Source organism: Cyanistes caeruleus, chromosome 2 (assembly GCF_971803275.1).
Source record: "Cyanistes caeruleus chromosome 2, bCyaCae1.hap1.1, whole genome shotgun sequence".
NCBI lineage: Eukaryota > Metazoa > Chordata > Aves > Passeriformes > Paridae > Cyanistes > Cyanistes caeruleus.
In genome coordinates this window covers 27,257,898-27,269,563 of record NC_141702.1, presented here as the reverse complement: position 1 = coordinate 27,269,563, position 11,666 = coordinate 27,257,898, and the positions used below count along the sequence as shown (strand labels likewise).

Here is an 11,666-nt window from a genome sequence, read left to right as displayed (position 1 = left end):
AACAGAAAAGTCTTTTAGCTGTTTCCTGTAATTTGAGGGAGATTTAGTAAAAAAAAACATCTTGAATGTTCTAGTTTGTTTTTCCTCTCTCTTGATAATTGTGCCAACCATGATGTTAATCAGTCTCCCTGAGAAGCAAAACAGGTTTGGGTTGGTCATTTGTCTTTTGTTTGGATTATTTTTTTTCCTGACCAAGCAGATACATTGGTTAATTGGGTAGTTTCCAATATTGCATCTGAAATGCTATTCAGCTTGGACAGTTTGAGACTGCATCGTTTCTTAAGCTGGAATTGCAACTACTTTGACATAATTTATGTCTACATAAGATTTTCTTTAGTGAATTATACTACCATAAATCTTCATGTTCTACCATATGCCAAATTTCATCAGGATATTCCAATTTGAAGAAGTTAATGTGGTTCCAAATACTCCCAAAATTAACTGAAGAGCATTTCAAAAGTGGAACAGATTGCAGAAACAAGAGTGCCACAGCTAGCCCACATAGCAAAATAAATCCCACTGTAGGTTTTTGCTAGCATTATAGTAGCCTATACAAGAAAATAACTTAGCCCCAGTAACAGTATTTCCAAAAGTATTTTTTCATTAGTTATTATAATAATTACTTCTAACAATCAAAGCTTTTGGTTATAGTCATTCAAACCTTCACCAAATAACTCAGGTGTGCTGCTAAATTCTTCATAATGTTCAACAGAACATGATTATATAACTATTAAAGAGATATTTCCTTCCTCTGGCTTTCAGTGGAATAAAATGTTTGTGACATGAAACTAAGAACTATTCCTCCACATAGTTTTAGTTATGAAATTTGAGTCTGTAAGGTACTATTACTTCCAACAGAATATTTTTCAGTTAACATATACTTTGAGTTCTTCAGTAAAAATATCTAAGTACTCCGTTCCACAGGAAAATACCACATCACTGGATATATATGATGGGAATAAGAAAAAGAATTGGGTACTTTTAAGAATGTTGTCTAAAATATTTCTGGGATTGAGAAAACAAATATTTCTTTGAGTAGATATTTAATTATAGTTTTCTTATAGTCATGCCATATGAAATGTATTCAAATCTGACTATTTGAGATACTTTAATATTTGTTGTCACCAAAAATGCTATTTATTGTAAAATTCCTTTTGCACTTGGTAAGATTTGGAGAATGGCCTGGGATTTCTGTGTGGAAACATTAACATTTTTGTTTCCACAGGAACTTTTTCCATTGGTTTGCCACATACCTAATGATAAAAACATTCAGCAGCTTTACTGAGCAGATTTTTTTATTCTTCATACAGCAGTATATCCATAGATTTTTTTAATGCTTGTATCCCATGGTTATGAAATTTTCAAATTTGTAACAAATGCTTCAGTGAATCAGAAAAAGTTTCAGCATGTCATTGTTTACCATGCTGTCATAATGATTCATTACTCTATGTGTGCCTTTGATACAGAAATCCCCTGAAGGAGCTTCCCAAACTTCTGTCACTCTATCATTTTCTTTCTGTGAAGAGAGTTATCTGAGTTCAATTATTTGAAAAGCCAGACCAATATTCAGCTTTGTAACTGGTGACATTCTCACCCTACCCAAGTGTTTTTGGGTTGTTTTACTTAGAAATATATTGATTGATTTCTCAGTTGCTTGCATGCAGTCCAACAGCATGACATAAACATAATACTCATAGGTCACCTTAAGGTATGCTGAGAAAGTTATTTACATTAACCACTGTATTTTAAGATTTATCCTAGAATGTATCTTTTCTGATATTGCCATCCATATTGTGAAAATCAGAATAAAAATATAAAATTTAAATGAATTAAACAAATTACTTAGAAAATGTGAGTATTAAACTATGAAAGCCCTAACTCACAAGGTAAGAGAAGTCATATTCCTAAACATTTGAACTGAATGAACTTAATTATTATTAATAATCTGAAGAACAGATGAAAAAAAAAATGATAATTTTTCCCACTGCTAGAAGAAACTCCACACCTGCAATTATTTTAAAGAGAATTTTAAATTGCGAAAAATTTTATTTATCAAGAGAAATTATCTACTCATATTTCCAAGACTGCTTTTTATCAGATACGTAAAACACATTTTAAAGTAGTCAGGATAAAAAAAGAACAAAGAAAGAAAAAGGAAAATCACTTAAGGAAAATATATTATTTGAACATGCAATGAAAACAGACATTAAGATCAAAGTATAAGAAATTCAAAATATAGAGTCACTCTGAGCACATCAACAGTAATAAACGCAGCATAAAATTTACACAATGTACTACAGTTATATTTGAGTGCTTCATTGTTCTTTCAAAGAAGTGCTAGTTAAGTCTATGGTTATGTTTAGATAACTGTTTATACTCTACTTTGCTATTTTTGCTTACTTGGAATGCTTTCAAATTTCACTAGGAAAATTCCTAGGTTTTTAACATTGCAGCTGGTGTAGCTTGGCATAAGCTTATTGAAATTTGTGAGCTATACTTCCCTAACCTCATAAACTTGCTCTTGGATCCAGATCCATGCTAGAGTCACTCCAGTCCCATTTTTATCTTTGTGGCTGGGCTACATAAAACTTCTAAATAAATTATATATTTTATATCTATATAAAGGTGTTCTTCTAACTGGAAGAAGTTAGGCAGCACAACCATACTCAGTAACAAAATGACAGGAGTATTTTCTGCTTGACATTGAAAAAGTTTGTCAGAAGTGGCATGAACTCTTTTATTACATTTCACTTTCTGGAAAGTCTTTCATTCCACATTGATGGAGAAATATCCCTTTAAAACAGGAGATTACATCAAACAATAGATTTAATTAATGGGAACTCTTGGTTTATGTTGTATGGAAGAAATAAAAAATCTGCATCCATTATTTATGGTTGATATATTTTTCCTTGATTGATAAATAATTCCCCAAGTTATTTATTCTTCATGCACTATGACTTCACAAATTAAGTCTATGTTTTTATATTGTTTTGACTGACAGCTCTACAGATTTAAAACTCACATTCATGTAAGAAAATTATTGAATTTTAGCAAATGTGAATTTTAATTCACTTCTGCTGCTGATGGCACACATTTCTGTATATTCATATTTTGAAGTATATTTGCTTGTATATATAGATAACCTGTTTTTCTGATGCTGTCTTCTCAAACAGTATGGATGAATTAAGATCCTGCAGAATGAAAATAAATAACAAATTAGGAGGATCTGGAATTCTTTACCATTTTCCAAGAATGCAACATACTGTGGCACTAAATTATTTAGTCATGCTTTGCATTTTACTAAATCAGCTCTGGTAGTAATCACAGCTGTAGTAATAATGTTAGTAGTAGTTTTACTAACATGCGTGAAGAAATGTACCTCAGAAGTCAAACACTGAGGACAAAAATCCATTTTCCAGCTTCACATTTCCTGAGTATGCAATGAAAGGAGTGGGGTAAACCACATGATCGTATCGAACAGGGTACAAAAATCAGTGGACATGTGATATTTGCTGCAGGCATTCATCCTGCAGGACGTTGATGCAAAGATCCAAGAGTATTACACAAATGTGGTCAGGAACAATTACATCACACTATTAAATAGAAGAAGCAAATGTATCTCTTACACATGCTTCAGAGGATATAAAGGAAAAACACAGGAACTGTGCACCAGTTAACAAGTATTTTAAACCACAACACATTTCTGTGAAAATTTTTCCTAATGACCTTGGTTAAAAATTAGTTTTAATTAAGTAAAAATTCAAAAGATCTTAGAGGTTGCTCCAAACTTTATACTTCTCTTCCATGAATACTCCCAAATGAGTACCATAAAACTAATTCAAACATGGGATGAATAAGAAGGTTCAAAGTATACCAATACGATTTTACATCAAAATGTGAAAACTTGTCCTTCATTTGTAAAACATAGAAATGCTCCCAGAAATACTTCACTGCTAAGACCACCCCTCCCTATCTGCCCCACTCCAACCATGACAGAATATCAGGAGGTCCAAGCTTGTGTTGAAATTGGGTGGCAATTGTGGATGGGGGAAGGGAGAGGAGCCGGGGGGAGACAACAGACTCCAGAGCAGACCAGCTGCTGGCCCTCAGCTTGCCCATCAGAGATGCACTTCTGCACTAACATAGTTAAAAAGCAGGAAAACTGTACTATGCAGAAGCAGTTTCAGTTAAGAGAATGAGAATTCAACTCAGAATCTCAGGAGTGAGGAACAACTGCAGACCTAAAGGTCAGAGAAGAAGCAGGAGGAGATGTGCTGGAATGGAGATTCTTCTGAAGTCCATAGCTAAGACCATGGTGAGGCAGCTGACCCCCTGCAGCACATGGAGGTCCATGATGGAGCAGGTAGATGCCCAAAAAGAGCTGTGAACCTGTAAGAAGCTGGAGCACATTCCTGCCAGGACCTGTGTGCCCCTGGAGAGAGGAACCCCTGAAGAACCAGGTTTTCTGTCAGGAATTGTGACCCTGAGGGGTACCCCCACTGATCTCCCATGGGACAGACCCCACACAAGAGCAGGCTAAGAGTGTGAGAAGCATCCTCCCTGAGGAATAAGAAGCAGCAGAAATAGTGTTTCTCAGAAAAAAGCTGAGCACACCAGAAAACTGCATAAGAATTTATCCTAGTTTAAATTAGAAAGTCCTGGAATTAATCATGTAACTGGAATTAGGACCCAGCAGTGTCCTTTGTAGGAATAAAGTGAGTAGGAATCTGTGTTTCAACTCACTAAACAGCCAGAGTCATGAATCTGGGAACTGAGTCCAGTTTTTAATACTTAAAGCCAACTAAGAAGGAAAGAACCTCAGAGCAGCAAGAGGTAGAAGCAGGGATGGAGTTTTTTCTTAGCTCACCTAAGCAGCCCATTAAAAAACTAGAATTGCATTGGGTTTTTCCAGAATCTCACTGAAATGTTCATTTTTCATCAATTTCTGAAATTCTTATTGTCACTTCTGCCCAAAAACAAGCAAAAAAAATATACTTCAAAACTATCTACATCTTACTTCTACCAAAATTCTCTGTGACTGTAAAAGTTATAGATGAATTTCTATACAAGTGGTATTCTAGAATACCTTCTTCAAAGTGAATGGAATGACATGATTCGAAGACTTTTGATAGAGTGAAATGCATTCAGGAGGTAGTTCTGTAAATCATGCAAACTTTCTTGTTCTTGCACAATAATATAAAGCTGCTGTGGAAGAATATGATAACAGGTCACACAGTAAAAACATTTGTTATCTCTGCAGTGAACTGTGCCATATGTAAAAATGCCTATAATTTCCAAAGGATTTTATATATTCAAAGCACTGTGTAACAGTAGCTAATTGGTAGCAAATTTTGAGCAGTTCATTTGTTGCATCTGCACAAGCTTAGAACAGTTTGAATTTTTCTTGTTAACACTGCAAATCAGTTATAAAGCATCTGAAAATATTTAGCACAGGTAAATGATTCCAGTATTGAGACTAAAGCTGGTCACAGAAAAATTAAAAAAAAGAAACCGTAAAAATATCCCAAAATAGTAGACCTTAGGATTTTACCCTCTCAAGGCTTTTTTCAGGGGGGAAGATTTAAATTCAGAATTGAGAAACTAATACCCAGAACTTAAATAAGTGAGAAAACTGAGCAGCCTAAGAGATACAGTGAGAGGAGACTAAGCCCTTGCTCTACTACAAAATGAGCAAAAACTGAATGCCAGTCTCTGAAATGAGAAAGTGAGCTTTTCTGTAAGACACCAGCTGCTCTAGCATGTAAGCACTCTTATTTTCTGTAAATAAAATTATTCAGGCAGTATCTTTATTATACTGCAAAACAGGAATACTGTTGAGATATTTAGAAATTATGCAGAGAAAGAAAATGGTCAGCCCAATGCAATTCAAAATTAGTAAAATGATTGCTGAAGAACAGGTTAATGCATTCTACTTACAGTAAAGATACATTCTTTAGCATCCATCTGCATAAATATTAAAAAAAAATAATTAAAAAGTTACATCATATAATGTTTAATATAGAGGGTACCACATTGCATTCAAAATTCATATGCAAAGCCCTTACTGCATCTTATAGAGATCATTTCACACATCCTTGAAATGAAGACACTTTAGATAAAACTCAGCACCTGTTTAACAATACACAGCAAACCTCATATAATGTTTTACTAGAAGAAAAATAAATGGAGTGTCCAAATAAAATGCAGGGGGATTTACTGGCACAGTGTAATTACTTGTGCTGGAATTTATCCAGGACACTGTGGTTAAAGGTCCTACTGTTACGGAAAATCCCACTAGCTATTTAATGGTTTCAGATGGTAGAGTCTGGGGCATGATTTGATGTCTGATATAAAGTAGATGATGAGAATCTCTAAAAGATGTTTATTCTTGAGTTTGCTTTCACTCTAGTTTGAGGATAGCATAGCATTTACTGTTCTGCACAGTTACCTATGGTCTATATTAGCAAGAAAAAAAATATCAGGTCTTCAGAAAGCTTTGTGATCTACTAAAGACTGTGTTTTTCTTGGTAGTAGGCACACATGATATTGAAAGTATAGGGTATTAAAGGTCATGGCTCAAAGAACCACTGTCAGTATAAGAAGCGAAATCATTGGAAAGACCAGGAAGAAAGCAAACCCTTCAGGGCTGTATTTTGAATATAGTCACAGTCCTGCATAATTCTGACCTGAAATGATAGCACTGTAAATAGGATCTCTCTACTTAAGATACAATCCTAAAATCTTGTTAGGGAAGAACCACACTATATACTAGAAAGAAGAGCTGGCAAGCAATATATGAAAAATATTGTTCTGCGGTGAGAACCTTTATCTATGAGAGAACTCACAAAGACTTAGGTCCTGGAAAAAAACAAAACAACCTCTCTCTGATGTTACTGTTTTAGCAGCATGGATAATTGGAAAACTAATACATATTAACATATTTTGGGTAATAATTTGGGAAAAATTAACTTGGGGAATATTATTCAGTTGTAAATATTGAAAATGGATTGTATGCTAATATTGTTCTATGGAATATAATTTATCTTATGAAAAGACAGATTACACTAAATGAAGGATATGACAGTTCAGAAGATCACATGCAAATAAACAGGTATTTTTTACCAGGTGTTGAGCAGAAGTAGCTATAAAATTGTCATGTCTATATATCTATAAAATTGTTATGTCTATATATGTGCTCGAGCAGCTTCTTGTGGAATTCAAAAGTCACAAAATTCAAAGTGTCACAACACATTTTAACCCTCTGTTCTTGTTAGACAGATATTGTAATTTCAAAAATCAATAGTCATTAAATGTTTAATAAAAATCTTACAGTGTTCTTAAAATATATTTTTAAAAAGTTACTTTTTCCTCTTCCTTACAGTCTGTGCTGTTATAGACACCTGTAAGTCAGAATGTGAAAGAAAAGCCTGTAAATTTTATTTTAAATTGTTCTAGTTCATTGTTGCCTCTGCATTTTTTCAAGGCAGCTAATATAATTGCATTGTTCCAACTTTCACTATTTTTGAAGTGAAAAATAGAAACCCACTCCTTATTTTTCATCAAAGATAAATTATGGAAACTGCCTTCTCTTTTCCAGTGGCTAATGAAAGAGACAGAGAGCTAGTTTATGAGAGATTAAGTGTTCCAAGAAGTTTGGATGTTATGATCTCTGCATTGCAAAAGAAAATGAGTACCCTGTAAATTAAAGTGTGTCCTTGAAAATCTGCCTTAAATCTCATTGAATGGTAAGGATATCATACTTCTAAGAAATGTTTTTTTTTTTCAAATTTATACTCTAAAATGTACAGAAATGTCTTTAAAATAGACTTAAAATATGCCATTACCTCACTTTTGAAAATGGCAAATATACTCCATGTTCACTTTCATTCTTCTCAAAGTTTTACCTTCTATTCTTTGCTATAGGATGAACAAGAATAGCTTTAGTACTTCAGCTATTAGAAGCCTGAATTTTAAATATTATGTGTAGCTTTAAGGCCTGAGGCTCTTTTTCTCCTTTGGTTACTGATGGGAAAGACAAAATACAGAACTCATAAGTCTGTTGCAATTTCATGTTATTATTTTCCTTCATTTTTTTATTTTATGGCACTAGAATGAATGATACACCATTGTTCATCTCTGACAAGCATTTATTTTTCTCAAAGTCATTTATTTTGACCAAATAACTTATGATTTCACAATGGCTCTCAAACTATTATTACTAGTGTTCTGAATATAAAAGACAACTTGCATCTTCTTGATTAAAACAGTTTTAAGTTAAATCCCTGAACCTATGCAAAAGACTTTTTAATCCCTCTTGAATAAAATCAATTCTGTAGAAAAAAGATTCTTCATTGTTCATTAGAAAAGAAGTCAGATGAGTTGTTTTTACTTGTTCTAGAGAATGGAAGGCAACTAGTTGCTATTAATACCTTTGAAAAAATCTTACTATATATAGTGTGCATATATATATATATATATATATATACACTATTCACAGTGGTATGTTGGAAGAAAAATAGTACAGTGATTAAAAAATTGATAATAAGTCAAACAAATTTTGCAGGCTTTGTGTACTGCAGGTTTATTAAATTAAAATAAAGGTTCAATCTCTGGCTTATATTTTTCTTTCTGAGAAAAATATTATCAAGTGTTACTATAATGAATAGTTCTACTTTAAAGAGTTATTAATGTTCTTCCATGGAACCTCTCTATGTACAGTTTGTGAGCACTGTTTAGAAGTCCCAAATTGATAGAAATCTCTTGTCTGAGTGCATTATGCTCTGCCCCTCCTCAATATCTTTGGTGAGGTGATGGGCAGCACAGGAAGTTGTAGCCTTCTTCTGCAAAATCCTTCCTACTTACTTTCCTACTGTGGTGAGTTGATCCTGGCTAGACAGTGGGTTCCCACCAAATCTGCTCTATCACTACCCTCCTCAGCTGGAAAGGGAAGGAAAAAGTATAAAAGAAACCATGGGCTGAGGTAAGGACACAGAAAGATCACTTGCATGTAAATCTCATGGGCAAAATAGACTTGATTTAGAGAAAAAAATAATTAAATTTGTTACAAATCAAACCAGAGAAAGATTATGAGAAATAAATCTTAAAACCCTTTCTCCCACCCCTCCTTCTTTCTGGGTTCACTCTCACTCCCAAGTTCTCTACCCCTCCCACTACAGACATGGAGGGGGATGGGGTATGGAGGTTATGGTCAGTTCATCACATGTTATCTCTGACATTCCTCACACTCATCCCCTTCACACTTTGGTATGGAGTCTTCAGTGGGCTGCAGGTGGATGTCTGCTCCACTGTGGCTGCACAGAACAGTTTGCCATCACCATGGGATGCCAGGTAATCCCTGCTCTAGTGTCTGGAACACATATTTCCCCTTCTTCTTCACTGGCCTTGGTGTCTGCAGAACCCTTCATTTCACAGTTTTGCTCTCCTCTATCTCACTGCTATTTTTTGTGCCACAGAGTTCTTTTTCCCCATCTTAAATACATTAGCCCAGAGGTTCTACTACTGTCTCCTATAGGCTCAGCCTTTCCCAGAGGCAGGTCCACCTTGGAGCTGGCTGTCATTGGCTCTGCTGGACATGGAGGAAGCTTCTTGCAGCCTTTCACAGAAGCTTCTCCTGTGGCCTCTCCTCACTACCAAAACCTTTCCACTCAAAACCAGTACATGTCTACTTGCCTTCTGCATACTGGTATGTGTTACTTCATGTGCTGTAGTCCACTCAGGGGTGTCCCTGCTATGGCATAGGTCATCCATGACTCCAGTTCTTTCAGAAGAATTTGCCTTCATGTCATGGAACTCCTTGCAGAACTGTGCCTCCAGCTGTGAGCCCAGCAGTGTCCTTTCCACTGTATCTCTCTGCTTTCTTCTTAATTTTCTCCAAAACTCTGCCTCTTCACAGTTGTCCTCTGGTGTTCTCTTTTGTGTTTCTGCCATGTTCTTTCTCACAGTTTTCCTTGCTGCGTCTCCTCACTTCTTTAAGCTTGTTTCTCCTGTCATATGTTCCCACATATGAGTCCACATGAGTCCTCTTATCTCTTCACATCTCCTGCTCCTCACAGCTTCCACCCTGTCTTATTTATATCTGAGGAACGGTGCTACATGTTCCCCTCACCAGCTGCAGCTGTGGGACACAGCAGACTGTTTTCAACCACTGCAGAGTCAAGAGCTCCTTGTTCTCCTTCTACACAGGTGTTAATCTGAGGGGCAAGAGCAGAGAAACATCACGGTCTCACTTCTGAGAAGGATTAATAGGCAGAAACTTGGCAGGAGAGAGTACTCCTCCTGTCCATTCAAAACTCAGGAAATATAGGAATATAGAGCTGGAAAATGCTGAGATCCAAATGCAGCAATATGTGAGCAGCACAGCCTGAGATTCCCCAGACCTGCATGACATCTTCCAATTATTATTGCTTATGAGAAAAAACAGATACAGATAAACAGATAGTATTTGATTTGATTTTATGAAAGGAAGAGTATGAAAATGGATGCCATTATGATCATAAATCACATTATGTAGGAGATACACATAAAGAAGTTATTATACACACTGTGTAATGAAAACCATTTGTTAAAGCATAAAATGCTTATATTTTACAGAGAAACTGCAATACATAATTTAAAGCATATGCTAAAATGCATCTCTTTATAATATAATAGATCCACCATGTGGACAATTTTCTAGTAAAATATCGCCTTAGACTCAAAGTATGTTATATTAATAATTAAGAGAAATATCTCATTTTCTATAGTTTTCATATAAAGCCTGGCAATACAGAAGTTAGGAAATTCATTAAATTTCATTGCTTAGCCTTAGCCTTCTTGCATCTGTCATAACCTCAGTCATGGGTCACCAGTTCATTTTGTTATGGCCATTAGAGTTGTTTGATCCTGACTTGTTAACAGCAGCACACTGTTACTTCTGCTGCATCTCATGTACAAGATGTGCTACAGTTCTCCTGGAAGATGGTTTGCATTTTGAAGGAAAACAGTTTAATAATTATTCAGAAAATATAAATTGGTAAGGGAGATACCTAAACTGAAATACTGTTAAGAAACAGCTCTTTTATTTAACTTCTACAGGGAAAAAAATAGAGACTTTTTAGATTTTCTATGTTTAATACATACAAATTTGCCTTTGAAACAGAGGGCTTACATATGTTATTTCCTCAACTGGGTCTCCACATTGTCAGGGAAAGTGTTATTTGGCCTGAAGTAAAGCCATGACAGAGATTATGTTAAAAAAGAAAGGGATAGTCAAGGCCAAGAGCTCAATCTCATGCCTCTGCTTATTAACTCATATTGATGTAGCAATAGACTTTATGGCCAAAAGCCCTGTTATGATAATTCACTCTGTCATTTTGCCTAATGCTGGCCTTTAGGTAACAAGCAATTAATTTTTTATTCATTATTTTTGCAACTAATCTATTTCATATTTCTTACAAAAGCATTGAGACCTGCAAAAAATTGTCAAGTCAGTCTTGATTCAGGTTTTTCTCCCCCATACTGACAGTACCATAAAGACACAACTATTGAGTTTTTTATTCATAGAATCATAGAATTATGGAATCACAGAATCACAGAATCACAGAATCATGGAATCACAGATAGGCTTGGGTTGGAAGGAACATAAAAGACCTGCTTGCAGGACCTTG

General features: G+C 35.1%; 1 long non-coding RNA gene across 1 annotated transcript; it reads right to left on the bottom strand.

Moving 5' to 3' along the window:
* Positions 1-2,014: 2,014 nt before the first annotated feature.
* On the bottom strand, positions 2,015-10,128 carry LOC147654685 (uncharacterized). The gene is made up of 3 exons (XR_015282906.1): positions 9,691-10,128; positions 7,845-7,917; positions 2,015-3,191 (listed from the first exon to the last, which is right to left on the bottom strand). It is a non-coding gene; the product is annotated as an uncharacterized LOC147654685 (long non-coding RNA).
* Between the last annotated feature and the right edge of the window lie 1,538 nt (positions 10,129-11,666).